This window comes from Ictidomys tridecemlineatus, chromosome 4 (assembly GCF_052094955.1).
Source record: "Ictidomys tridecemlineatus isolate mIctTri1 chromosome 4, mIctTri1.hap1, whole genome shotgun sequence".
Taxonomy (NCBI): domain Eukaryota; kingdom Metazoa; phylum Chordata; class Mammalia; order Rodentia; family Sciuridae; genus Ictidomys; species Ictidomys tridecemlineatus.
Genome location: NC_135480.1, coordinates 180,857,290 through 180,863,358, shown reverse-complemented (window position 1 = coordinate 180,863,358; position 6,069 = coordinate 180,857,290). Strand labels below are relative to the sequence as shown.

The following is a 6,069-nucleotide window of genomic DNA, read 5'->3' as shown; positions in this document are numbered from 1 at the left end:
ATGTCTTAATGAGCTACAGAGTAAAGTTAATACAAACTTAATACTTCCGACTTTCATGCAGACCTTAAGTATTAGAGAGGTTTATATTATTATTGGTTTGTTTTTAGCACTATTTTACCCATATACATTCTAAAGAAACAAGATAGCAATTTAGAAAGGAAATGAAAATGAAAATCATGGAATCTATGTTTAAACAAGGCAATGAATTAAACTTCAGTTAAAGAATTGTATATTTGAGGAAGCAAGAGGTTTTAAACAAACATTTTAGAATGGTTATTTACTCAGGTAATTTTATCCAACTGTGAGTGGTTTCACAATTTTTTCCCTAAATTTTAATTACAAAAGAACACTGAAATGACTATGCCTTAAATTATATAAAGTATATTTCTATATTCCATGGGAATCTTAAATCTTCCAGAAGACTCAGAGAAAGGGATATACATACAAGTGGCAAAGTCTCAAGTGTTGAGGCTCTGGCAAAAATTGTATACATACTCACAGTGTCCCTAGGAGAAGGGGGAAAGTGTACATAAACAGGTAAGAATTCCTAGTGATAGTCCTGGGAAAGGTAAAACGGTGAATCACAATGGAGAAAACTGAGAGAGAATTCCACACTCCTGAGTTTTACATTTGAATTTTTTTAATATTTATTTTTTAGTTGTAGTTGGGCACAATATCTCTATTTCATTTATTTATTTTTTCTATTATTATTATTGCATTATAATTATTAATACACCTTTATACCACTTATTTATTTTTACGTTGTGCTGAGGATAGAACCCAGGGTGCTCTATAGCTGAGCCACAATCTCAGCCTTACATTTGCATTTTCTTTTTTAAAGAGAGAGTGAGAGAGGAGAGAGAGAGAGAGAGAGAGAGAGAGAGAGAGAGAATTTTTTTTAATATTTATTTTTTAGTTCTCGGCGGACACAACATCTTTGTTGGTATGTGGTGCTGAGGATCGAACCTGGGGCTGCCCGCATGCCAGGCAAGCGAGCTACCGCTTGAGCCACATCCCCAGCCCCAAAATTTGCATTTTTAAAAACATGATCAGGTAACCACTTGATGAAATTCCAGGGAAGTAGGTCAAGCAGAAAAAAGTTAACCCCCAAAAGTTTCTGTCTTGTTTTATTTATTAACATTCTCGAAATGACAAAATTTATAGAGACAGAGAACCGATCAGAGGTTTTCTGGGGAGAAGAATGAATGAGAAGGTTGGTACAGCTATAGAAGGGAACAGTTGGGAGGAAACTTGTCGTGATGGAACTGGTCAATATCTTGAAAATGTTGATGGACACACAAAGTTTCACACATGGCAAAACCATGCAGAACTAAGCGTACACATGTACACATATACATAAACAGAAACATATACAAGATGGGAAATTAGAATAATACCTGCCGAGAGCCACAGCCGAGTCAGTATGGCCCCTGGCATTTTGCCAACAGTATTGTTGACAGGCAAGGCATTACCATCTGCCTCAGCCACTACTTTTGAGTTCTCGGGCTACTTTGGAGTTCTCGTGGGGATTCCCAGGGATTCCCCGAGAGAGTTCCCATTGGTTGGGGAAGTGCAGGAGGAGGGATTTCCGGGGGAGATATTTCCAGTGGCTGGTTCGTGGACAAGCCGCGTGGAGGAGTTGCTGGTGGAGTTCAAAAATAAAGTTTGTTCCTGCTTCAGTAGCTCATGATTTGTGCCCAGCCAGACTGCAGCAAATATCATTAGATTTTGTCAATGACAATTTTTTGACTGGGATATTATATAATGGTAACACAAGATTTTGCCAATGAAGGATATTGATTAAAGGGCAAATGGGAGTTGTCTGTATAATATTTCTTATAAATGTATGTAAATATGTGATAATCTCAAAATTAAAAAGATTAATTACAAAAATCATTAAGAAAAGCACAGACAATTCATTAAGAAAATGAATCAAAGATTTAAGCATGGAACAAAAAGGAAACCCAAATGAAAACCAAATCTTTAAAAGTAATCAGCCTCACTGTCAATCGGGGAAATGAATATTAAAATCACAATTAGACTGTATTACACAGAATGGCTAAGAATTAGAATATCTGATAAAACTAAATGTTGTTAAGATTAGAACAATCAGAAATCTGATTTCAGGGTTTCTAGATATATTATTCATTACACAGTATATTTAGTATATTGGTATATAAATTGGTATTAAAGGGTAGCTGTGCTTTATTGTTTCAGAAATAAGAATACAAGGTAAAGGAAATGGAACAGAGGAAAATCAGTGTACATACCATAATTTATTTCTTGTGGTGCAATGGTACTGTTGAAGCATAAATGAGTGTATTTACATTGTAAAACAGGGTGGCATGGTGGCATTTTCCAACAAAATTGACAATAAGCATAACTTAGAAATTCCAATACTAAACATTAGAGAAATGTTTTTACAAACAAACTCAGGTGTGCTCTCAAGAATTCTCATACTTTTTTTTTTATTAGAAACTGGAAACAACTTATGCCCATTTAAAAAAGAATGGATAAATAAACTGTGTATCCATATAATGAAATTCTATATAGCAAAGATAAGTATGCTACATCGCCACATGCTGCTTACCTGGGTAAATCTTTGCTGAGAGCCACAGCCAAGTCGGAATGACGCATGGCATTTTTGCCAGAAGGGAGTGGTTGAGAGGTGACTGCCAGTGAGCCATTGAGATGATGATGGTTATGTTAAGCTGTGTATTCAATTGTATATTAGACCCCTGCTGTCTGCCTCAAATACAGGGCATGCTAATCTTTGAGGTCCTGTCTCAGGATCCCATCTATCAAAAACGGGAGTTGAGGGCCACTCAGCACATATTGTCTCCATAGGTGGAGCTGTTGGTTGGACACTTACGCCCTCTGGTGATAGAAAGGTGTTAGTAGCAACCTCCCGTTGTAACTTCTCTCTGGATAGCCCCTCCTTCTGTAAACTTTTTTTCCCTGTCTGACTAACTCGAGAGACTTCCTCTTTTACTTCATTTAAAATGTCTTCTCCTAGACTAAGCAAACAAGATTGTACCAACGTCCATAATGGTAATGTGCCAACTGGCAGAGTTCCTGGGCTTTCCTTTTGTACCTTTTTTTAAATCTTCACCATGATGGTTCCATTGTGATATATTTAACAAGCCCTCTTTAATGAACCATGGGCTACACCTTTGTATCGTCTTAACGTATGCCCTAACTGTTCTTGATTTTACTGAGATGCCTCCTTCCTCCTTCCTCTAGCACTTTACTTAACGCCCTTTCAGTTTGGTTCTTATTAATTTTTAATTCCATATTTCCGTGACAAAGATACCCCTCACTAAGATAATGCAAAACAAAATCGAGACAAAATGAAACAAAAATGGAACAAAAATTCATTATATCAGCCTTTCTATCCTCCTGAAATGTCCATCCGTCCTTTCTCCCTATCTGTTCCTCAGACACAAATAGTTTTTCCTCAGATGTGAGCAGTTTTTCTTCCATCCCGCCCAGTCTGCTGGGCACAAAATAACCAAACTGGCAGTTGTAGGTTCAAACAGGAACTCCTTTATTGCCCGAACTCCTGCAAACGCCACCCACGCGGCCCTTCCAGGAAAACCACCAACTGGAAATCCCTCCTCCGGAACTTCCCCAACAAACTCGAACTCCCCAGGCATCCACCCCCACCCCAGAACTCCAAAGTAGCAGGCCCCTTCCCCCCACTCCCGCCCCCCTCCCCCCCCACCCTCGGACCGCAGGGGTCTAATATACAATTGAATACACAGTTTAACATAACCATCATCTTCTCAATGGCTCACTGGTGTCACCTCTCAACCACTCCCTTCTGGCAAAAATGCAATGCATCATTCCAACTGGCTATGGCTCTCAGCAAATCTTGAGGAATACAGTATTAGGCTATGTACATGAAACAAAATAACTGCTATATTCTTCTATTAATGTAAAGTTCTAAACTAGCTCTCTTATTTAAGAGTAGCTAAACAGGTGGTATGTCTACCTGAAAAAGAAAAACAAACAAAATAAAAGATGACTTTAAACTCAGTATAGTGAGTACACATAGAGGTGGGAGATGGAGACTATGGGAAGAGGGGGGCAGTTATTATATTTCTTGATCTGAGAGTTGATTACATATGTGTTTGCTTCGTAATCATTTCTCAATCTGTAAATACATTTGCACAATTAAATATACAAATGTTGCTGGCTTTAAAAATAAAATGTGCTCTCCCTAGTGCACTGAGTGCTTGAGCCTCAGTGCTTGTATGGTCGCTGTGGAGGACTATGTTGTTACCAAACATTCTGCTCACAGGTACTCCAGAGGCTGGAAAAACTACACTAGGCAAAGAACTTGCGTCAAGATCAGGACTGAAATAAATTAATGTGGGTGATTTAGCTCAAGAAGTTTGATCACCGGATATCATGGAGTCTGGCAAGATGGCTTCTCCCAAGAGCATGCCGAAAGATGTACAGATGATGGCACAGATCCTGAAGGATATGGGCATTACAGAATATGAGCCAAGAGTTATAAATCAGATGTTGGAATTTGCCTTCCAATATGTGACCACAATTCTAGATGATGCTAAAATTTATTCCAGCCATACTAAGAAAGCTATTCTTGATGCAGATGACGTGTGATTGGCAATCCAATGTGGAGCTGACTAGTCTTTTACCTCTCCTCCCCCAAGAGATTTTTTTTATTAGATATTGCAAGGCAAAGAAATCAAACCCCTTTGCCAGTGATCAAGCCATATTTGGGTCCTAGATTGCCCCCTGATAGATATTGCCTAACAGCACCAAACTATAGGCTCAAGTCTTTACAAAAGAAAGCATCTACTTCTGCAGGAAGAATAACAGTACCACGGTTAAGTGTTGGTTCAGTTACTAGCAGACCAAGTACTCCCTCACTAGGCACACCAACCCCACAAACCATGTCTGTTTCAACTAAGGTAGGGACTCCAATGTCTCTAACAGGGCAAAGGTTTACAGTACAGATGCCTACTTCACAGTCCCCTGCTGTAAAAGCCTCAATTCCTGCAACATTAGCAGTTCAGAATGTTCTAATTAATTCATCATTAATTGGGTCCAAAAACATTCTTATTACCACTAATATGGTATCATCACAAAATATTGCCAATGAATCATCAAATGCATTGAAAAGAAAACGTGATGATGATGATGATGATGACTATGATAATTTGTAATCTGGCTTTGATGCATGTAACTGTATGTAAACTTGGTCTTGAATCCATTGTACTGAAATTAAAGAAGCCTGCTGGAAGTTTTCAAATTGTGTGTTAGAAAACTTAAATAGTATTTAATGAATAAATAAAACTTCTTATTCTTCTCAGTTGCAATGTTGGATTTTCTTTAATAGGACCTGTAATGGTTTTTCATCAGCCTTTATGTGTAAAAAAATAATAAAGTTGTTAATTGATTTGTTTGGCAATTGGCAAAAAAATAAATAAATAAATAAATAAATAAATAAAAAATAAAATGTGATAAAAAGATGTCAAGATTTTCCTTGTTTGTTTTGTTTTTGCTGAATGATTCAATATTCAACTTAAAAGTAGAGGATTAAATACACAAACTAAAATCAATTGAAAGTAACAGCATCTAAATATTAAGCATTTTATAATATATTCTATTTGCACTTTTACCTGTATACTAGGAAATATCAAATATACATGGAAATAATGTTTTTGATACTTCCTAGATGCATGGATAATTGATAAGTATGAATAACTGTCCTTTCACACAAGGAATCTACATTGATAATTTTTTTCTATAATTCTCCTTATCTGAATAGTTATCTATTATTTTCGCCATTTTTTTGGTACTGTAGTAAGCACTTAATATTTGTACCATGAATATGATTTTATTTGATAAAATCTATACTCAGGATTTTTCACTATAATAATTTTAAATGAAAATGGATTGTATTATTATACATAGAATAAAGATAAGAATAAGATAGACCAAAGATATTTTCTTTTTGTAACATGAAATTAAAAAATTTTTTCCCATTTTGTACAATAGATGTACACTACTTTTATGATTAGAGAAAAAATATTATTT

At 36.4% G+C, this 6,069-nt stretch overlaps 1 pseudogene; it reads left to right on the top strand.

Moving 5' to 3' along the window:
* The first annotated feature begins 4,264 nt into the window (after positions 1-4,264).
* Positions 4,265-5,201, top strand: LOC101976999 (transcription initiation factor TFIID subunit 9-like; annotated as a pseudogene).
* Positions 5,202-6,069: the final 868 nt, after the last annotated feature.